Here is a 23,602-nt window from a genome sequence, read left to right as displayed (position 1 = left end):
GCAGAAACTGATGATGGAGTCTGTCACCTTTGATGCAATTTTGTTCATTTACAAAGTGTATGTGCAAAGTCCTGTTTACCTGAGCACAGGGGGAACCAGAACAGCAGCAGACAGCTTGCTTACTCACAGCTCCAAACCTCTTTACGCAGCATCCCCCATAACCTCCTCGTTAGGCTTTTCTCAGGGTTGTGCTACCACCTCCTTGTTCAATACGTGTCTCCTTTTCTGCTTTTTCTGTCTCTCTCCTGTGCACAAACCCTTACCCAAACAATGCCCCTTGAAAACCCACTCTCACCAAGTCATTTGAATCCCTGAGTGGGATTGGGTGTGCCTTTGTCTTGGGGATCACTATGGTTTCTTACATTTAACCTGAACGAAAGGAGACAGTTTAAGGGAGTTTCTCTTCAATGAATTCAAAGAGGCCAGAGCCAGAGGGTAAAACTTTCAAAAGCATTTAAGTGACTCAAGTGGCTAAGTCACTTTTGAAAAGGGATTTAAAGTCACTTGAATGCTTTTGAAAATTTTACCTTTTGGCTCTGACCTCTTGCTTTCATTGAATATGCAAAGCATTCTCCTTAAGACAGAAGGCATCATCTCTGAAAAGGGGAACAAAGACGACTCGGGGAATTATAGACCAGTAAGCCTATCTTCAATACCTGGAAAGATACTATAACCAATTATTAAATAATCAGTTTGTAAGCACCTATAGCAGTGTTTTTCAAACTGTGGGTCGTGACCCACTACTGGGTTGCGGCATGTAAGACGCTGGGTCGGCTTGCTCTTGTCAGCACCGCTGACCAGGATGTTAAAGGCGGTGCTGCCCAACTAAGGCAGGCTAGTGCCTACCTTTTCGGACACGATGCTGTGCCCTGGAAGTGGCCAGTAGCGGGTCTGGCTTCCAGACAGGGGGGCCCTCCGCACATTGCCCCTCCCCGAGCACCGGCTCCACACTCCCATTGGCTGGCAACCAGCCAATGGGAACTGGATCCCCTCCCATACCCCAACCCCCTGCCCCAGCCCTGAGCCCCCCACAAACCCAGAGCCCCTCCTGCACCCCAAGCCCCTCATCCCAAGCCCAGAGCCCTGAGCCCTTCTGCACCCCAACCCCCTGCCCCAGCCCTGAGCCCCCCAAACCTGGAACCCCTTCCTGCACTCAAAACCCATCACTGGCCCCATCCCAGAGCCCACACCCCCACCCCAGAACCCTGCTCCCTTCCCGCACCCCAACCCCTTGCCCCAGCCCAGAGCCCCCTCCCACACCCTGAACCCCTCATTTCCACCCCCACCCTGCAGCCCTCACGCCCACACCCCAACCCTCTGCCCCAGCCCTCAGCCTCTCCCACCCTCCAAACCCCCCATCCCCAGCTCCATTGCATCGCTGGCATCAATTTTCTTCAACTGGGTGCCCAGAAAAAAAGTTTGAAAATCACTGACCTTGAGAATAATAGGGTTATAAACAGGGGTGAAAGTAAGTTGAGTGACTTACCGGTACGCTGGGGCCAGCTCTGGCCCCTGGAAGGGGCGGGGCCTAGGGCGAAAGGGGCGGTGCTGAGGGGGTCAGAGCCAGCCCCAACCCACCCTGTAAAGAAAGTGCCCTCCCCTCCTTCTCCTCCTCCTCCCCGGGGTAGCAACAGCAGCCCAGGGCTCTGGGGGCTATTTAAAGGGCCCAGGGCTCCCCTGCTTCTACTGCCCCGGTCCTTTAATTAGCTGCCGGAGCCCTGGGGAAGTGGCGGGGCTACAGCGGCTATTTAAAGGACTGGGGCAGCAGAGGCAGCTGGAGCCCCAGCCCTTTAAATAGCCCTTGGAGCCCCTGTTACCCCAGGGCTCTGGGGGCTATTTAAAGGGCCTGTGGCTCCCCTGCTTCTACCGCCCTGGTCCTTTAAATAGCCCCCGGAGCCCTGGAGTAGAGGTGGCGAGGTGTGGGCCAACTCAGGAAGAATGGAGATCTAGGGGTCTTACAGTGATATGTGACCATGTCACATGATACTGGAATGCATCTCAATCCTTGTACTTTTCCATTGATGAGGCAGGGGTAGGGACAAGCACAGACAAAAGATTCCCGCCTTCTGCCAAAGCTATAGAAGGAGGTGGAGCAGGACAAAGGCGGCAGCCAGTCATGAGAGAACTCCTGCTTACAAACTCAAATGTCTGCTGGAACTAACAAGGATGGTACCAGGGGAAAGGATTGGGCCCAGACTAGGAAGGAGTCTAGTCTGTGAAAGAAGCTTATTGGAACATCTCTGAGGGTGAGATATTACCTGTAAGAAGTTTCTTAATGTATTAGGCTTAGACTTGTGTTTTTTGCTTTATTTTGCTTGGTGACTTACTTTGTTCTGTCTGTTATTACTTGAAACCACTTAAATCCTGCTTTTTATACTTAATAAAATCACTTTTGTTTATTAATAAACCCAGAGTAAGTGATTGATACCTGGGGGAGCAAACAGCTGTGCATATCTCTCTATCAGTGTTATAGAGGACAGAAAATTTATGAATTTACCCTGTCTAAGCTTTATAAAGAGTAAAATGGATTTATTTGAGCTTTGGATCTCATTGGAAACTGGGTGTCTGGGTGCTGGAGACAGGTAACCTGCTGAGCTATTTTCAATTAAGTTTGCAGCTTTGGGGGCACGGACCCAATACGTAACGCCAATATTTAAGAAGGGCTCTAGAGGTGATCCTGGCAATTACAGACCGGTAAGTCTAACATCAGTACTGGGCAAATTAGTTGAAACAATAGTAAAGAATAAAATTTTCAGACACGTACAACAACATAAATTGTTGCACAAAAGTCAACATGGTTTCTGTAAAGGGAGATCATGTCTTACTAATCTATCAGAGTTCTTTGAGGGGGTCAAAAAAACATGTGGACAAGGGGGATCCAGTGGACATAGTGTACGTAGATTTCCAGAAAGCCTTTGACAAGGTCCCTCACCAAAAGCTCTTACATAAATTAAGTTGTCATGGGATAAGAGGTAAGATCATTTCATGGATTGAGAACTGGTTAAAAGACAGGGAACAATGGGTAGGAATAAATGGTAAATTTTCAGAATGGAGAGGGGTAACTAGTTCCCCAAGGGTCAGTCTGTTTATTCTATTTATCTATTTATTCTGTTTATTCTATTTATGCCACCTGTAATATTAACCATGGAATTATTACATCACACTATTACAGACAGTTTTACAAGTTGTATTTAACTGCCTATATAGGTATTTAGATCTTGGAGTCTGCTGTATTGATAGTTATGTTGCTGTTCTTTTAGAAGCTACTGTATACATAGTAAAGTAAAGCTTCAGTACCTTCTCGCCAATTGAATAATTTCTTTAGCTGCAGCGGTGGCCTCTGGAATCTACCCACACAGCTAATTCCTGGCCTAAAATTAGAACAAAAAATGTAGTGTACTATTGTTGGTGCAGAATAGCAACTCTGGTTTCACCTGAGAAGTCACTGCATTTTACTGGTACGTAATGTGATTTCTACATATACAGGAATGAGTTCTGGACTCCTTACTTCAGCAAAACTCTCACTGCTTTAAAAACAAACAGGACAAAGAAAGTGATTGTAAGTCTTGATATTTTGTGATAAAAATACCTTTAATATTAGTCTGTAATATTGCATTATACTTGCTCTTTACTCTTAATATGTAGCCAAACCTACCAAGAAGTATCTCACATAGTAATAGCAAGGAAATGCAAAAAAGATCACTTCACCAAGATTTTTTCCTTCAATAGCATTTGATTTTCTATACGTCTTATTTAAAGCATCCCAAAACACCTCTAATAGCAGGAAGTTAATTTCTAGTAGTGCAGCTATTGCCAAAATCCACACAAGCATTGTAAATAAGTATTGCTTTAAAGTCTTGGCCCCAATTCTAATTTCTTGTATACAAGAGTAATACCACAAGGAGTTACACTAGTTTTCTACCAGTTGAAAGCACAATTAGGCTCAAAGTCTTAAAATTGGTCCAATTTGAAGTCATTTCTCAGTCAACACAACAAGTCCCTAGTAGTAAATCCCAATATACCACAGGCATTCAGACAGTATAGTGATTTAGACAGATAAGAAGATTTATTTTCTGCAGAAAGATTACCATTCCCCAATCTAAAATACAGTGCAGCCCCTTTGAGGTGGTGCTCTTGGAAGAAGAGCAACAATGACCATATGCTTTACAAACATCTCCCATGTGCGCTGGTTTAAAGGGATTAGCACTGGTGTCCAAAATGGCCATCTGCCACCTTCCCAATGGCCTCAGAAACAGCCTCACATGCAGAGCCCACCTGTTGTGATCCAAAGAAAGGAAGTGAAGACCCAATGAAAGAACTCATGTTCTGGTACTATAGAGGTTAGGAATTTGGGATTCAGAGAGCAGAGAAAAAGGGATAACGCTACAGTGAATTTCTGCCGTTTCCAGCATCTAGCGTCCTTCAGGAATATATCTAATATTAGTCTAATCAGTTTCTGTTTACACCTTGGTTTGACAAAACACCTGTACACATTAATTAGCTTATTAATAAAAACCACAGAGCATATAAGCATTCTGCTAAGCTTGCATTTTACAAGCTTAGATCTTGTTTAACTAGTAATGGGCATATGGCACTGGGATCATAATTTAGGTTCCCTACTCATCTTACTCCTTCGCTTTGAACAACAGTGTTTGAGGTTCAACATCATTAGTAAATGTTAATCCACACTGGGCAGTAAGGAGCTTCTCCTAAATTGCATTCACAACACTTTATTTAAAATTTACATTAAAAAAATATTCCAACTTTTATTTTCAAAGGTTTCTAACTTTGCAACAAAATTAACTCTTGGTTTGAATTTTAGAATACCTTGCATGGTAGGGAATTAAACATACAATAAAAAATTTATTTAATAAAGAACACATTCAGGGTTTTTTTTAAATATAGGCTCTGTTATTAAGCCAATATTCTCTTCACTTTTAGGAAACAGAAATATGTTACCTTTTTTAAAATCTTACAAATTTCTAGGAACCTTAGTTCTTAAATCTGGGCTAGTTAAATTGGAGTATTTTTAAAATACCAAGGAAATGATGTTAAAAGAAGTAGTCACTCACATGCAGTAAGATCTTCTGCAAGATTGTAGCTCTGGCAGTTTTGCAGCTCTTGAAATCCACTCAGTTGAACAGCAGATTTGTTAGCAGTAAGGATTCAGTGGGACTCTTCTCAATGGAGCACAATTCCAGGGAAAGGATGGGGTTCAGTACATTCAAAATCCTATAAACATACATACATACATACATGTGTAAAACATTCATACAGAAAAATAATTCAGAAGAGTATAAAATGATACAAGAATTAAATGTCTGTGGCCTTTATCCTGCAAGCTATTCTGTGTAGCTGGACCTCAGAACCTTTGCAAAACTCGACTGAAATCAATGGGTGTCTGTTTATGCAGAACAGCTTGCAGGATCAGGGCCCAAAATAGACCAAGGGGAAGAAAGAACAAAGTTCCAGAGTCAAAGAATCATTAAGATGGAATCTTTCCTTCAGCCTCCTTTCAAGCCAGGGGCTGTTTGCTTAAAAGCCTTCACTCATCACAACCAATGTCATCTGTAGAGCCAATAAACAATGGCATAATTTTCTTTAGTACAGTATCATCATGTTGTCTACTCTAAGGGACAGGTTGTTTATATAATTAACCAGGGGTCTGGGTGTGACAATGGGAGCACATTATCTTCCTGTCATTTCAATCAAACAATCAGATCCTCATATGGCCAAAAAAAGAAGAAAATATGAAATAGCTTAATTTTAACCCAATTATTCTAGGCTTACATAGTAAACAGTCCTATGTCCTCTTGTTTTGGCATGTTTCACCTGTACTTTTAAAACTTGTCATTTTGAAATGTATGGACTTTAAGTTATCAATGTTCAACTTACCCATGATTTGAAACCAAACTACCCTCAGGAAATGCTGAGCAAAACTTCTCAATTTTCGAAACACACACAAAACAAACAAAACCACCACCACCACCACCACACCCCACACAGGTGGTAGTGGGGGAGAACAGTCAATTTTTAAACTTTTTTTCCCCAATCCAGTTCTACTTTCAGATAAACAGTTGGGCTCTGGGGGGAGGGAAGGGTGTGCAGGTATCTGAGCCGGGGGGGGGGGGGTCATGGCTGGGCTCTGAAGGGGAGGGGATGTGGGTGTCTGGCCCCCTCGGCTGGGCTTTGGGAGGAGGAAAGGGGGCAGAGAAACATGAACTGGATTATCGTAGGGGTTTCTTTAAACTCTCTACTCCTGGAGGAGTGGGTGAGAGAGAGAGAGAGAGAGTGTGTGTGTGTGGTTGGTATTCTGAAATAAGTTACCAAAATAACTGAAACCGGTGTGATTATGTAGTGTAATTTTGACAAAATGTATTTTGCAGACTTTTTAATTTTTTGGCGCAGAATGCCCCCAGGAGTAAAGGTTGTATTTTCAACCTGATATGACAATGAGCACTCTCGCTCTTTCTCTCTCTCTCTCACACACACACACACACACACGCTTCTCCCTAAAAGTGTGTGTGGTGGTGGGGAGTGTCAGTAGGCAGATTAAAAAGCATGTTTTGTTTTGTTTTAAATCTCTGTTGTTTTGAGTCTGACTCATGCTTTTTGAATGCTGGGGGCTGGCAATACTGAAGTTGGTCTATGTGAGCATTAGAGTTCACTTCCACAACCTCAACTTCACATCCATTATATTACACTGGTGCTTACAGCTTCTACACAGATCAGAATCCCGTGTGCTAGGTACTCCATCAAGGTAATTTGTAAGATCTTCTGGGAAGATATTATGTGGTCTAATTAGGAGACAAGTCACAATAAATGACAAACAAAAGGGAGTCAAGAGGATTGGGAGGAAAATTTTAAATGGACAACCAAGGTTACATAGGAGGAATACAAACTTCCTAACTTCTCTTGAACTGAAAACAATGGTATTCCTTAGGTTCTAATAATTTTATTTGAGGTAACGTTGAAATAAGGAACGGTACAGAGTTCAAGCATAGGAGTTTCTGGTCGTCAGGGGATAAGGTACAGATTATCAAGGGGTGCAAAATGCGATTTAGGAGCTGGTGGAGCAAGGATCACATAATAATCTGCAAATTCCCCGACTGGGGGAAAAGTTTAACCGATCAGAGTACAGACATCGAGATATGGGGTAAGTTATCCACACAACAGCTACTTTCGGTATGCTGGGTATAGTGAGTGAATATGGGGGTGGGGGTGGGTCTACCCTCATTTGGTGGGGTTTAATGTTCAGCGGGTTTACGGTTCCAGTTCATACGGTCCGATGGGGAAGGCCTCTCAGTCTCTTTCCCACAGTGTGTGCACAGTGTCGTACCGGCTCACTCCTCCTGGTACTGTCGGTGGCCGGTGATGTGCTCGATATAGATGTCCCTGGACCATCGGATGGTGTCCGAGACCATGAGGCGCCGCATGAGTCGTGCGTAGCGTCTACCGATCCCGCAGGTCCGCAGCACACGCTCGTTGCAGGGGTCCCAAGCGCCCAGGGCTCCGACAATCAGGGCGTCCAGCTGCACCTCGTAGCCCTTCGCTCTCAGGGTGTCGGCCAGAGGGGCGTATTTTTCCAGTTTCCGAGCTCGAGCTTCTCGGAAGGCCGGGGTCCTGTTCTCAAAAGGGACCGTAATGTCGACGTACTACAATTAAAATACTTACATGTTTGTCCTAGCTATCAGGATCAAACAAATTTGTCCCTAATAGACATGTTAGCGCATCAAGAATGAACTCATTTAAACTATGTCATAGTAAAGAGGATTAGAGATGCAGCACTCATTCACACTATTTACAGTACCTTAGAGGAAACAAAGCAAAAATGAATTACCGCATTATTACTAAGGTGCCACAAGTACTCCTCCGCATTATTACTGCAATCTATACCAGAAGGCTTTGTAACAAAGCTTCCTGCCAGCATAAACCGAAGACAGCAAGATATCAAACTTGGCAAATTCTAAAACTCCTATTTTAGAAGGCTCAGGAGACAAAGGTACAGGATGATAAAGAACTCCTAACATATTGCTTGGCTTACCTCTTATATCCTTTGATCCCCGCAGCCCCCCACTTCTCTATTCTGTAAAACACCAAACTAAATGTACTTTATTTATTTTAGTGGAGTGGGATCCTCCCTCCGTACGATATGTATTTCACATAAATTAAGGCTATGTCTACACTGCACTTTCATCAGTAAAACTTTTATCGGTGAGGAGTGTGAGAAAAAAACAAAAACAAAAAACCACACACACACCCCCATGACCAACAAAAGTTTTACCGACAGAAAGCGCCAGTGTTGACAGCCCTTTGTCAGAGTTGGTGGTGGTTTTATTTTTTGCCAACAAAGCGTGGCTACACTGCATACCTTACAGCGGCACAGCACGCAGTGCAGAGATAATCAAAATGACATTTGGGGTGGGGGGAAATGCACAACAGTCCACAGAGCAGTGTAAACAAGGTTGTAGTCTCAAATATTAATCTCACTCATAACTGATTTTTCTGTTCTATTTCCTGGAGGACAATAATCTCCTCTCTAACCTAGTTATCATTGATTATTTAAAAAAGCAGCTAAGACCTTTGTTTGAAATAATGTTGGTACATATCCATAAGGTTGGGATTAGCCAAATCCTACTTTAAAATATATATCACAAGATCATTACATCCACAAACAAAGAGTTTCATACCAAAATAACAATCATTTTATTTTGTTGCTTTCAAATGTGCACCCCTGAAGAGCTTACACCACTGCTTGTAAGGCAAATTAACCAGTTAAAAGGACCAAATTCTAACGCTATGATCCTTTGATGTCCAACTATATTTGATTTAAAACATCTGATTAAGAAAGGGAAAAAGGTCAGTTTGGGCAATCACAACCGCCACGGAACAAAGACAGGGGAACACCATGTAGTTACTTGCAGCTCAGTCCATGTCAGAGGTTAAGCATGTACTCATTCGCTCTTGGCTGCAGAGTCATCTGTCCTGGAAACACAGACTTCTGCTTGGCTAAATGCCACACCAGTGGCTCTTTCAAATGAGGACTGACATCCAGTTATATTCACACACATCACACTGAAAAAGTGCTCAACCCATCAAGCATCACTATGTCTATACCTACTTTAAAGTGTTTGCTAGGTACAGTAGTTTGGATAGTTTAAGCCACTCACAGAGTGGACAAGACCAGGCCCCTCCCTGCCCATTAGACAGCAGCCCAAGCCAATCCAGGAAGCTAGGTGCCCCCTTTTGTCCTTGTGAGATAGAAGCGCCCCAGCCACCCTCGAGCCCCCTTCATGATCAGGCTAGGCCAGCATACCCCAAACACAGGAGGAGGAATTGCAGCAGTAATACGAGCATAGCCTGCCTTTAGATCCAGAGGTTCTTTCCACCCCATGACATCACCGGATGCTATACTTGGTAAACTACTCATTTCAGCCTGGTCATTTACTGAAGAGGGATGATGGAGAATGACTAGGTGTTGTTGTGTGGAGAGGGATGGAAACAGGAGGATGTTGAGTTGTGAAAGGAGGAGAGAAGACTGTGGGTTGAGGGTGTTATGTAAAGCCTCCGCTCAAATGCAATTGTAAGATCTGTAACTTGTATCAAGTTCTAAAACCTTTTTGCAGACTTTGTAACTTCAGTTATTGTTAGCATAGCATTTTAAGTTTTGTAACCTTTGCAAGCTTTGTAACTTTTTCAGTTAACACTTGTATGAACCTCCAAGCTTTGCAATATTCAGAGAGAGAGTGTGAACAAGGGAGTGTGTGTGGGAGATAAGGGAGTGTGAACAAGGGAGTAAATGTGGGACTGGGCAGAGAGAAACTGCAAAGAGAAAAGAGCCTGGAGACAGGAGACAAGTGTGTCTGATGTAGTCTGCCCTAAGAAGGCAATCATGGGGTGCTGTAAAGAAAAGAAGATGCATGAAAGGAACTGGTCTGGGAATGCTTCTCGGTGACGGACACAGAAGGAAAACTCAGTGTACGTGACAGGAGCCACTCAGTTCCAGCATGGCGATAGGCATGCACACAAGCCCCCTGCTTCTTCTTGACCTGCTCACCGGCCCGGATCCATGACCGCAGGCGGACAAACCAGATCTACCATGCTTCTGCTTCTCGGCTTCCCATGCTGTCTCCGGTAACTCTCCACCTGTGTAAGTGTGTGGGTGCAGGAGGGTATGAATGCTGTGAATGTGTGTGTGTATGAATAAGCTCCATCCCTTTTCTGTCTAACTCAACAGCGGCATCAAAATAAAACTAATACAAGTGTGACCCTGGGTTGGTTTTTAGGGGAACAGAGGTAACAAAGGGCAATTTGGTTAAGCAGGATATTTAGTGGTATAAAATAATTAGGACCCTACCAAATTCACGGCTATGAAAAAGGCATCATGGACGGTGAAAATCTGGTCTTTTGTATGCTTTTACCCTATACTATACAGATTTCATGGGGGAGACCACCATTTCTCAAATTGGGGGTCCTGACCCAAAAAGGAGTTGTGGGGGGGGGGGGTCATAGTAATGCCACCCTTACATCTGTGCTGCTGTCAGAGCTGGGTGGCCGGAGAATGGCAGCTGTTGGTCAGGGGCTCAGCTCTGAAGGCAGTGCTCCGCGAGCAGCAGTGCAGAAGTAAGGGTGGCAATACCATAGCATACCACCTTTACTTCTGCACTGCTGCCTTCAGAGCTGGGTGGCTGGAGGGTGGTGGCTACTAACTAAGGGCCCAGCTCTGCAGGCAGCAGCGCAGAAGTAAGAGTGGCAATACCAAACCATGCCATCCTTACTTCTGTGCTGCCGCTGGTGGTGGCTCTGCCTTCAGAGCTGGGCTCCTGCCAAGCAGCCACCACCCTCCAGCCACCGCTGGCGGCAGCTGCGCAGAAGGCAAGGGCAGCAGTACCACAACCCCCCATACAATAACCTTGTGACCTCCCCACAACTCCTTTTTGGGTCACGACCCCTACAATTACAACACCGTGAAATTTCAGATTTAAATAGCTGAAATCATGAAATTTATGATTTTTAAACTAATATGTCCATGAAATTGACCAAAATGGACTGTGAATTTGGTAGGGCCCTAAAAATAATGAGTGAGGGGACAACAGTTGGGAAAAACAGGTTTAATTGTAAAGCTAGAGAAATAATGTAAATCAGTTTCAAATTCAAACTGGAAATATAATAGGAACTAATGACATTGTTAAAAGTATCACTTCCTTTCCCTCACTCCTCTATCTGCATAATCTATCTAAGTGCCTAACACAAGTTTGGAAACTATATAAATGCTACTGGCAATTTAAAACTTGGTTTGTTATACAGGTCTCTCCTCTTACTTCCCATTCCCACACTTTGGAAACGAGCCAAAATCCCCTTCCCCCAGACTCTTTTGCCCACCTCCAACTTCTTTCATGTCTCCTCTTATCCTTATGGCAACCTTGCAATTTATGTCCAACACCCTCTCTCAAAATGGTGCCACCTATTCCAGGAAGCATTCAAGATCTGAAGACCACACCCTGCTCTGTTTAGGGTCATTATAATCTTTATCCTCTCATTCCTTGAGACTGTAAGCTGTTTGGGGAATGGACTCATGTTCATTTGGCACATTTTACCCTTATACAGCAGAGTTTGTATTTTACAGCCCTACAACAGAGTATCAAGCACCAAATTCCACTTTTTTCTGTTCATGTAGTAAGGAAAAGATTTCCCAGAATTTACTGAGGCTCTAGTTTTCCTCTATCAGCTGAACTGTTTCTCAGCAGAGATGGATTATGAAGATAACACACAATTATCCAAACTCTTCTATCATCAGCTGCCATTTACTTGCATTAGCAGTACAAACAATTTAAAAGATAGTTCACAAAGTTTACAAGAGTGGAGAAAGAGAAGACTTGTCTCTTTCTTCAACCCCTGGATATCCTACAGCAGTGGTTCTCAACCAGGGGTATGCAAAGGTCTTCCTGGGGTATGTCAACTCATCCAGATATTTGCCTAGTTTTATAAGAGGCTACAAGAAAAGCACTAGCAAAGTCAGTATAAACTAAAGTTTCATACAGACAATGACTTGTTTATGCTGCTTTATATAGTATATCAGTGTTTCTCAACCTGGGGGCCACAATTTATTTTATAATTATATGGTAAAAATGAGAAAGTAAGCAATTTTTCAGTAATAGTGTGTTCGGACACTTTTGTATTTTTATGTCTAATTTTGTAAGCAAGAATTTTTAAATGAGGTGAAACTTGGTGATACACAAGACAAATCAGACTCCTGAAAGGGGTACAATGGTCTGGAAAGGTTGAGAGCCACTGCCCTAGAAGACCAAAATAAATTAAAATAAGGAACCTGTTAATTTGTATCCATTAGACGCAATGTATTAAAATTATTATTCTGTTTCAGAAAGGTTTTTTTAAAAAGATATACCGTAGCTTTAAAAAAAAAAGGGCGCGGTTTCACATCTTTGTGCCAATTGCCCTTTATGTAGAAGTTACCCAAATAGGGGACAGAAAATGTCACAAGGTTCCCCATCCTGTCACATCACTTCTGCCTTCCAGAAAAGGTTTGGACCTCAAAACTAGCTGATTCCATCAAGATTCATAGCAAGTCCAGAGCCATCAGCTGGTTCTCTGTCCTACAGTCCTCTTCTGGACCCCTTCAATACAGTCTCTGTCAGAGAACTCCCACTTCCCAAAACCCACACATAGCATGGAGGGAAAACTACCAACTTAAAGGGACAGCATCAACCCAGATAATTTCAAAAAGTTAACTTTTCTGATTGAGTACCCTTTAAAAAGTATGTCCTCATTGGGTTTTTTAAACTCCTTTAAAAATTCTTAAAAACAATTAAGGTTTTTTTCCTGCCTCCAACTGATGCTCTTTCACACAAGCTCAAGAGTACCAAGAAACATTCTCAGGAGCTCCATCCCTTCTTAGGGTTGCTAGGCGTCCAGTTTTCAACCAAAATGCCTGGTCAAAAAGGGATGCTGGCAGCTCTGGTGACTCAGCCAATAGGACTCCGGCCACCCAGCTCTGACAGCAGCACAGATGTAAGGGTGGCATTACTATGACCCCCCCCCCACAACTCCTTTTTGGGTCAGGACCCCCAATTTGAGATAGTGAAACTTGGGTCCAATCAATAATTATGTTGATGCAGAAACAAAGATTTTTGCAAGGCACCTGGCTTTTACATATTTTGTTGTACACCGTGTCAAGCACACTGTTAATAGAAAAGACGGCATGAGATGGTGTAGCTCATCTCCTAGTGGGGTTTTTCTCTACAATGTAATTTCAGTCCCTTGTACCAGCTTCTAGTTTTGGAGGTCTGCTGGACTCTACTGTTGGTTGTTCTTAAAAATATGCTAAAAGGCTCATCTGTTTTTGGCCGACTTAACTCCAGACACTTGGGACCCATGTATGTGGGCTTCCAGCCTGTTTTCCTCCCCACAAAAAACAAACAAACACAAACAAACACCCCCCCCATAACAAACAAACAAAAATAATGCTGGAAATTTAATTCTTTGGTTGGTGAAGGGGTTTGCTTTCTGGCTTCTGCATTTCCTTCTGTGCCATATTCTTTGGTTTTGTATGGCTGAGTGCTTTGTCTTGTTCCTTCCCCACTACCCCCTTTTGGTCAGTTGCCCAGTGATAAACAATTTGCAAATGGGTCAAAAGAAAATACCAAATTGGACTTTTGTAAGTGATCGTGTTGAGGACTTCATTTGCTTGTAAACAAAGTAACCTTTGTATTATAATAGCATGTAGAGGCCCCAGTTAGAGTTCAGGGCCTATTTTCTTAAGTGCTGCAGTGAAGTTTACAATCTTGTTTTATGACCAGTCTTACCAGGATGTGAGACAAACATATGGGGGAGGGGAAGTTGTAACTGGTGTTACAGGTAACACCCGCCCCTCAGGAGAACTACAACTGAGCAATTAGAGAAACTAAGCATAAACCAAGTCTTTTATTGTGGGCATTTGATAGCCCTTTGAATAGTGACAGTTTTAGTGTTTTGCTGCTCCAGTGTTTTAGTAGCAGCACCAGAGCTGAGATGGAAGAATGAGCAGGGCCGGCAGAAGTGTGCAAAGACAGATGGGAAGAAGGGATAGGGTTGCCAACTTCCTGATTGCAGAAAACTGAACACCCTTGCCACAGCTGAGGTCCCGCCCTGCTCCATCCCCCCTCCCTCCATTGCTCGCTCTCGCTCACTAGTTTACTTTGACCAGGCTGGGGCAGAGGGTTGGAGTGCGGGAGGGGGTGAGGGCTCTGGCTGGTGGTGTAGGCTCTGGGGTGGGGCTTGGGATGAGGGGTTTGGAGTGCAGGATGGGGCTCTGGGGTGGGGCTCGGGATTAGGGTGCAAGCAGCGGTTGAGGGCTCCATCTGGAGGTGCTGGCTCTGGGATGGGGCCAAAATGAGGGGTTAAGGGTGTGGGATGCAGGCTCCAGGAGGGAGTTTAGGTGAGGGAGAGAGCCCAGGGCTGGGGCAGGGGGTTGGGGTGCGGAAGGGAGTGAGGTGTGCAGGCTCTGGGTGGCACTTACCTTGGGCAGCTCCTGGAAGTGGCGACATGTCACATGACAGAGGCATGCAGCCAGGGGCCTCTGTGCACTGCCCCTGTCCTTAGGCACCGTCTCCGTAGTCTCACTGTATTTGTAGATATACTGATTTCAGAGGTGGATTAAGATATATTGGGGCCCTGGGAACAAAACATTTGGGGCCTGCACATCCCCACCGTGGGGCCCCACCCCCTGCTCCTCCCCATCCACCAAGACTCCGCCCCTGACTTGGCCAGAAGTCAGGCCATGGAAAAAGCAGAGCTGCCCATGGAGCCTGGGCCACTGTGGAGAGCCCTGGACTCTCCATCTGCCCTGGGGGGCAGGGACAAAGGCTGGGGGCTGCTCTCAGGAACCTCAGCCCCCTGCCCAAGGCAGGTTCATGGTCTGGGGCTCCCCACAGCTGCCCAAGCTCCCCGGGCAGCTCTTACCACAGCCTAAGGCAGTGGTCCCCAAACTGTGGACCATGCCCGTAGGAGCTCAGCCCTACCTCCTGCTCTGCTCTGACCCCACCATAGTCCTGCCCCCAGCCCCAGCTCTGGCTCTGCTCCCAGCTGCATCCCCACTCACAGCCCCTGTCTGTGGGCTCTGGCCCCACTCCTGGCCTGACTCCCGTGGGGGTGGGGGGAGAGGCCGGGGGGTTGCAGACTGGGTGAGGGGTGGGATGTGACTGAAAAAAGGGCTAGGGTGACCATATGTCCCATTTCAACCCCAGACGTCCTGACTTTTTTGGCAAAAAAATGGGCATTTGTCCCATTTGCTCTTGCCAACGGATCACTAGCTGGCAAGAGCAAATGGGAAAAATGCCCAGTTTTTCCAAAAAAGGAGCTGGGTGGCAGAGGGTGAGCAGTGGGGCTTGAGCCAGCCCTGTGCGGGGGAGGGGAGAGGGCCAGCTATGCGCAGGGGGAGAGGGGCTCAGGTGAGGGGCTCACACCCATTCAACACAGCGCCGGGGAGGGGGAAAGGGGCTCAGAGCAGCTCCATGCTGGAGAGAGGAGGAGAGGGCAGGGGGGAAAGGTGGTCAGATCAGCTCCACACCAGGGAAGGGAGGAGGAAAGAAAGAGAGAGGGGCTTGGGTGAGCTCCGTGCCAAGCGGGGGGGTGAGGGGGTGAGAAGCGCCTCGCTCCAGTGCCGCAGTGGGAGGGGGGGCCTTGGTCCGGCACAGGGTGGGAGGCTTGGGCAAGCAGCGCTCAGCCAGCTCTGCCTGGGGACATGGGGAATATTGCTCACACCTCACACACTACAGGCTTCTGGCTGGGCTGGAGGCGGGGCCTCAAGGGGAAGAGGAGGAGTGGGGAGGGGAGGGAGGTGGAGTAGAGGGCGCAGCTACAGTTCCGGCCCCTCCTGCAGGGCCCCCAAATTGGCCGGGGCCCCTGGGCATGGGCCCCATTGGCCCATATGGTAATCCACCACTGACTGATTTGCATATCTTTTAATCATTATTATCTGTACAAAGAACCGCAATATAATAGGCCCTAGGTTAGGGGTGGGCAAACTTCTTGGCCTGAGGGCCACATCTGGGTATAGAAATTGTATGGAGGGCCATGAATGCTCAAAAAATTGGGGTTGAGGTGTGGGAGAGGGTGAGGGCTCTAGCTGGGGGTGCCGGCTCCAGGGTGGGGCCAGAAATGAGGAGTTCAGGGTGCAGGATAGGGCTCCAGGCTGGGGTGGGGGAGTGGACTGCAGGGGCGGCGGGGAAGAGGGAGGGCTCCGGCTGGGGGGTGCGGGTTCTGGGGTGGGGATGAGGAGTTTGGGTTGTAGGAGGATGCTCTGGGCTGGGACCAAGGGGTTCAGAGGGCAGGAGTGGGATCAGGGCTGGAGCAGGAGATTAGGGTGCAGGAGGTGGTTGGGGCTCCAGCTGGGGGTGCGGGCTCTGGGGCGGGGATGAGGATGAGGGGTTTGGGGTGCAGGAGAGTGCTCTGGGCTGGGACCAAGGAGTTCGGAGGGCAGGAGGTGGATTAGGGATTGGGGCTCAGGGGTGCTTACCTCAAGCAGCTCCTGGAACTAGCAGCATGTCCCTTCTCCGGCTCCTACGCAGAGGCACGGCCCCGCAGCTCTGCATCCTGCCCCGTACGCAGGCACTGCCTTTGCAGCTCCCATTGGAATGCTGGAGGGGTCCATTGGAGCAGGGCCATTGGAGTGCATAGGAGCTGGAGGGTGGCCATGATGCAGCTTCCGGGAGCCACGTGGTGCGGCCCTCCAACCCAGCACCCTGTCTGGAGCGCCGGAGCGGGGCAAGCGCCAGATCCCACTCTCCAGAGGGAGCTCGAGGGCCAGCTTAAAATGGCCTGCGGGCCATAGTTTGCCCACCCCTGCCTTAGATACTGACTAAGGAGGACAGAAATTATTCCTGAATGGATAAAAACTAAAAACTGTACAGTTCCTTTCAAAGTTAATCAACCAAACAGCATTTTTTTAGTTTCTGGAGATTCACTATGTTTTCCACCAATTTACAAATCACACTTTGGATCATGATGGCACCCAAATGATATTCAATGCTGTGGAATTTAGAAGTTCCTGAATTTAGTTTATTGGTAAAACAAAAATCTGAAGAATTTGGATCTGTCTACACTACGATCAGGACAGCACAAGTAGGCAAAACCAAGCTAGTTTTGATAGAGCTAGCTTGCTAAAAGTAATGGTATAGTTGCAGTAACAAGGCTAGTCACCCAAGTACTTACCTACAGTCCCAGATAGGATTGTTCTCGGGTAGCCAGCCTATGTCACTTCACATGCAGTTGCCTCTACACTGGTGAGCTAGCTCAGGTACAGTAACTCCTCACTTAAAGTCATCCCGGTTAACGTTGTTTTGTTGTTACGTTGCTGACCAATTAGGGAACATGCTCATTTAAAGTTGTACAATGCTCTCTTCTAACGTCTTTGACAGCCGCCTGCTTTGTCCACTGCTTGCAGGAAGAGCAGCCTGTTGCAGCTAGCTGGTGGGGGTTTGGAACCAGGTAGCCCCCCCATCAGCTCCCTGTTCCCTTAAGTTTCCTGTGCAGCAGCTGCCAAGCAGGCTATCAATTGCCAGTGGTTCAGCTGTCCCTCCCCCATTGCCAAGTGCTGCTCCTGCCCTCTGCCTTGGAGCTGCTCCCCGAGCCTCCTGCTTGCTGTGTGGGTGGGGGGGAAGGGAGAGGGAGGCTAATCCCCCTCCTCCCTGCTCCTGCACCCTGCTTACCCCATCTTCCTTAGAGCAGGGGGGAACACATGACAGGGCTCAGGATGGAGGGAGCTTCCTGGCAGCAGCTGCTGTCTCAGCTTGCTGATTAACTTAAAAAGGCAGTGTATGTAAGAGTGCGGTCAGTGTACTTAAAGGAGCAATGCGCATCTCTCTCTCACACACAGGGTGTGTGTCTCTGTCTCCCCTCCCTCTATTCATGCTGCCTTGTAGAGTTGAGAGCTCAGCCAATTACTAGTTCATCATTTAGTAGTAAGGTATTCCCCAGGAAATATCCCACCCTCTAACTTCACCACCTCAACCAAGCTTCACAATCATCATCGCTGTGTACCAGTATTAAATTGTTTGTTTAAAACTTATACTGTGTGTGTGTGCGTGTATATATATAAAAATAAAATATACATACCCACATATATATATAATGTCTTTTGTCTGGTGAAAAAAATTTCCCTGGAACCTAATCCTCACCTATTTACATTAATTCTTATGGGGAAATTGGATTCGCTTAACATCGTTTCGCTTAAAGTCACATTTTTCAGGAACATAACTAAACATTAAGCAAGGAGTTACTGTATACCTACACATATCATGCCTCCTAGACATTCAAAGAAGAATTTGATTGACTTAAAGAGATTCCAATATTGATAGCTGCATAAAATCATTAGCAAACTTTTACTAATAAAATTATCTGTCATATAGAAGATATAATTGTGCTTTTTGAAGTGGTACTAAGTAAACACTTCTCAGGCACTCATCTTGCTATTCCAGGCTCCAGAAACCTGAATCCTTATCAGGCAATATTGCCAGTGTGTACTTTTACCATTTCTCATTCATCTCATAAAAAAAATTTTAAGCACTAGTGGGGTGGAAAAATATTTCCGTGCCTCTGGCTACCATTGGATACTTTGGCTTCTCTCCTCTTTACACACTGATAAATCATCCCTACCAAGGATGGACTTTGCTCATCTAATATACTTTTAAGAGAAAATATTTTGTTTTTGGAGTGCGCCAAATTGCAGGTACCTTAAAAAAACAAAATGAAAACACCCCACATTCATTGAGAAGAATACATCCACATTTTCTAAACTGTAGCACTGAATGACACCCTTAGCAGAAAAAATAAAAAAGAGTAAAATAAGAATTCATAGAAATACTGGAAACTGGAAAAACTACATTAGTTATAAAAAGTTATAGAGTGAAAGCCGCATTTCACAAAATCAATGGAATTTTGACATTGACTTAACTGAGGCCAGGAATTCACCCATGGTTTAATATACTGAAATGTGTTAATCACAGTAATGTCTACTTTTTTTATATTTGTAAGACATTGGATTCAACCAGTATTCTGAAATACTAGGTGCTGAACTGCGACTGGGGGCGGAGGGTGGGAGAGGTCAGATTTTCAATGCCGATCAGACTTGTCACGTAGAGTAGACAAATATAAGACAGATAAAACTCTATAAGGTTAGTCAAAGTCAAAACCTTTTCCTCGTTCACTTTCTTCCTTTAATATGAAAGACATAGGAAACTATAACAACTTTAATATAATAAAATAATAATAATAAATAATAATTCTAATAATAATAGAATAACTATAACAACAAGGATTTGGGGGATGGTGGTGGGGAAAAGGGAGAGGGACCAAGGAGTAGTAGCATTTCTGTGAAAAAAGCAATAACCTGTTCCCTTTTCCACAATAAACTCTGAGCCCACAGTATCACCATAAGAGAATACTGAATTACACTCAAAATGAAAGCTTGCCTTAGAGATTCAACAGTACCCAGTGTCCCTTTTCTATAACATACACCATCCAAGCTAGCGCTAGGAAAGATGAACAGTAATATACGCTGAACCAAGCAACGTCCTGTCCTTGGAAGAAAATATTGACATCTGTCTGGGTAGAAATACACACACACACACACACACACACGGCCACCACAAAAATACCAAAATACACATTATAACCTGAAACATGGTAAACAAAAGAACCACAGGTGGACCTTGAAACATGAATAGTAAAATAGATCAATTTTTTTGCACATATTCCACTTAATTTTATATATGGGATATAGCACAATAATTAACTATTAAAAAAACAAACACACCCACCCATGGGAAAATCCCACCACAATGAACCTGATTTTCAATAATAGTTAAGTACATACATTGTTTAAAGTGTAGAATCTTTTACAGTCCTGTATATTTTATCTCTACTTGCAAACAGTTTTAAAGCTACAGCTTCACTGCTAAACTAGTTATGCGACCCACGAGCAACTATTTGCCCATGTTTATTTTTCCCCCCTACTGTTCCTTACACATTCTTGTCAACTCTGGAAATGGCCCACCTTGATTATCACTACAAAAGGTTTTTTTTCTCTCCTGCTGGCAATAGCTCACCTTACCTGATCACTCTCTTTCAGTGTATATGGTAACACCCATTGTTTCATGTTCTCTGTGTATATAAAATCTCCCTACTGTATTTTCCACTGCATGCATCCGATGAAGTGAGCTGTAGCTCATGAAAGCTTATGCTCAAATAAATTTGTTAGTCTCTAAGGTGCCACAAGTACTCCTTTTCTTCTTACTGCTAAACTTGATAGTCACAAAAATGAGACAAAGTATTTACCTCCTTCTCTCACACACAGCTTTAAAAGTCCACTCTGCCAAGCTACCAGTGAGACGCTTTCCCCAGCACATGAGAGCCTGAAAAAATATAAGTTTTTAGATGGAATGTAAATATATCTATTCACTTCAAATTTCAAAGATTAACTGATGCAGTGTGGATTTCCTGAGTCTGTAGCACTTTGCTGTTGCTCATAGCTTTGCTGAGTAACAACAAACTGAAAATAAGACCCTACTATTTTACTCTGTTATTCAGAACCCTGTGGTAAAAAGTGAAATTGTCAAGATGTTTGCTACCACAATTTCATGATGCTATTGGAAAAATCAAATTTGCAGGTGGGGAGAAGAACTAGAAGGTTAGTATAAAAGAGGCCTCTTTCATGTCCTTTCCTCACAGCAGCTAGAGACAAAAAGTTATTTACCATATCCAGCAACTAGAGAAAGATTATGAAACTCCAAATGTATCATGCATCTGCTAGATATACTGTGACACAAAGATGGAGTCTCCAAGCTAGATCCAGGGATAACAGGTGAACCACCTCTGCCGCACTCTGGGACCCCAGCTAGTGGGATGAGGGATTCTCACCTGTGTGTTCCCTTTAGACCTTGCTGGTGGGGCTGTTCGACTGTCATAGCTACCTCTGGAGAGTTAGTTTATTCCTCCTGCTAGTAGATGTCTGGTAGCTTTTTCAAGTCTCTTATTCCACAAATCCCAAACGTTCCTGTTTTTAACCAACATGTAAAATTCATGTTATCTCTGAATATTTAAACATACTCTGCCAAAAATTCTGGACAAATACCACTTCTTGTAATCATTAAAAATAGCAAAGGATTAGGTTTAAAAGGTATTAATTCAACCTCAACATTCCATGACCTCACAGCATTACTGCAATTATCCACAGCTCAACAGCAGCCCATGTGACCTAAAGCCATGTGATCCAGTCTGCCTTGGTGCCATTACAACATAATGTTGTCTCCAGCTGCCATTACTTCACAAAGAACATTGACTTTCTACTAGTTGATGTACTACACAGGCAGATGTTAAGGCAGAGGTGGGCCACATCCAGCCCGTGGGACCCTCCTGCCCGGCCCCTGAGCTCCCGGCCACTCCCTTACTGTTCCCACCCCCACAGCCTCAGCTCACTGCGCCGCTGGTGCAACGCTCTGGGCGGCCAGGCAGCAAGCTCCTGGGGCAGCACAGCTGCAGAGCCCGGCCTGACCCGGTGCTCTGTGCTGCGTGGTGGCGTGGCTGGTGGTGAGGGGGCAGGGGAGGTTGAATAGGGAATAGGGGATGGTTTGGTGCGGAGGCAGCCAAGCTAATTGCTGGCACCTCCTTGTGATGGATGTCCAGTGCAGGTACTCCATAGGAAAGGTATACAGTGACTGGATAAATGGAGTTTGGGGTGGTGGTCAGGGGTGAGGATAGGGGTTGGGACGGTCAAAGGGCAGGGAACAGGGGGTGTTGAATGGGGGCAGGGGTCCTGGGAGGGCAGTCAGGAAGGAGGCGGGGGTTGGAAGTGGCGGCGGGGGGCAGTCAGGGGACAGTGAGCGGTGTGGGGAAGAATGGGGCAGGGGTCCCAGGAGGGCCGACAAGGAACAGAGGGGGTTGGATGGGGCAGGAGTCCCGGGGGGATGAGGGGGGGCGTCAGGGGGCGAGAAGCGGAGGGGGGATAGGGATGGGGGCTGGGCCACGCCTGGCTGTTTGGGGTGGCACAGCCTCCCCTAACCAACCCTCCATATAATTTCCGAAACCTGATGCAGCTCTCAGGCCAAAAAGTTTGTCTGCCCCTGTGTTAAGGTAATGCTGAGACCAGCGGTGAGTATTGTATATAAGTGATTGAAAGCTTAAAACCTCCTACGATAACACTGAAATATGAAGCATTATCTCTTTTACATTTTAAGTTGGTATCAGAAGGAATCAGATCATGTTTTCTATATCTTTAATTCATGCAACTTAAAAAACAAACAACTCATCCATAAATAAAGTAACTCAAGCCACATGCTGCTGAATTTTACTGAGGGTTAGAGGGAAGCATTCATGCAAAAATATATGCCACTGATTCTGCTAGGAATTCTTCCTTTTAGCCAACATATTACATTGTAGTTTATACCAACTAGTACAGAATACAGGCTACCTGATTGTCAGGGTGGATACAAATCTATGAGGAACAAAATAAAACTGTTTTTTAATTTAAATCAGGTATAAATTTTAAAAAAACAGTTTTTAAAAAAAATAAATTTATAATTAAATTTGAAGTTATAACAACTTAAGGCCTAAACTTATTATGATCTATTAAAATCATTTAAAATTATTTACAAAAAATAGTATTAAACAGTACATGTTTGCTACTAAAGAAAGCTAGTGACTTCCAGTGGTTTGTCTAAGCACCTGGAAACAGTCTGTTGAACTGCTAAACCAGCTTCTGACAGCAGTAGCCTAATCTGCAAGTACAGAGAGATATCTTCTTCATTTCAGTTTATTCAGTTAGTTCAGTTCAATGACTAGTTCATTCAAAGTTAAGAATCTCATTAGGAGTTGAAAACAAACTTTCCTGTTTTTTCCTCTTCCAGTCTATTAATCAAAACTAAGCATGAGAGGATGAGATCTACTCTTTCTAAAAATCTTGAAGGATATGGTGACCTAAGTTTCCAAAAAGCTGCACGACCGTGCAGCTGCCTATTAAGCCCCGTGCAGGGGCTGAGGCCGGAAGAGGCACCCCTCCCTGCCAGTCAGCATGGAGCTACCAGGGAGAGGAGCCCCGCTCCTGGCCCAGTCTGGCCAGAGCTGTCGCAGCCGCGGAGAGGCGCTCAGCCCCGGCCCATATCTGCTGCAGGGACAGAGAGCTGGGGGGAGTCCTCTCTCTCCCCACAGTCTGCACCCCAAACCCCTCATCCTTGGCCCTACCCCAGAGCCTGCACCCCCTCCCACCCCCGCATCTCTGCCCCAGACCTGAACCCCCTCATGGACCCCGAACCCCTCATCCCTGGCCCCACCCCAGAGCTTTCACGCCCAGTGAGAGCCCTCATCCCCCTGCACCCCAACTCTCTGCCCAGCCCTGAGCCCCCTCCCACACTCCAAACCCCTCAGCCCCACCCCCACCATATGAATTTTGTTATGTGCACCAATATGAAGCTGATGTGTCACACATCACCTCCATATTGGTGCACATAACAAAATTCATTCCGCACACTGACATAAAAAATTAAAGGGAACACTGATGGTGACCAGAAACGAATCAGTTCAGTTCACTCACTACTTTGTCTAATAACTTAGT

The 23,602-nt window shown here is 45.3% G+C and overlaps 1 protein-coding gene across 3 annotated transcripts in view; it reads right to left on the bottom strand.

The window, feature by feature from the left end:
- The window catches only part of FHIP1A (FHF complex subunit HOOK interacting protein 1A), a 140,663-nt gene that overhangs the window by 101,945 nt on the left and 15,116 nt on the right, over nt 1-23,602 (bottom strand). For all 3 annotated transcript variants that reach the window (XM_073341346.1, XM_073341348.1, XM_073341347.1), the window contains exon 2: nt 5,073-5,232. The gene's annotated coding sequence lies outside the window, so the exon portion shown is untranslated. The remainder of the gene's footprint in view (nt 1-5,072; nt 5,233-23,602) is intronic.

Source organism: Lepidochelys kempii, chromosome 4, assembly GCF_965140265.1.
Source record: "Lepidochelys kempii isolate rLepKem1 chromosome 4, rLepKem1.hap2, whole genome shotgun sequence".
Lineage (NCBI taxonomy): Eukaryota > Metazoa > Chordata > Testudines > Cheloniidae > Lepidochelys > Lepidochelys kempii.
The sequence above is the reverse complement of the archived record's forward strand: the minus strand, read 5'-3'. Positions and strand labels throughout refer to the sequence as shown.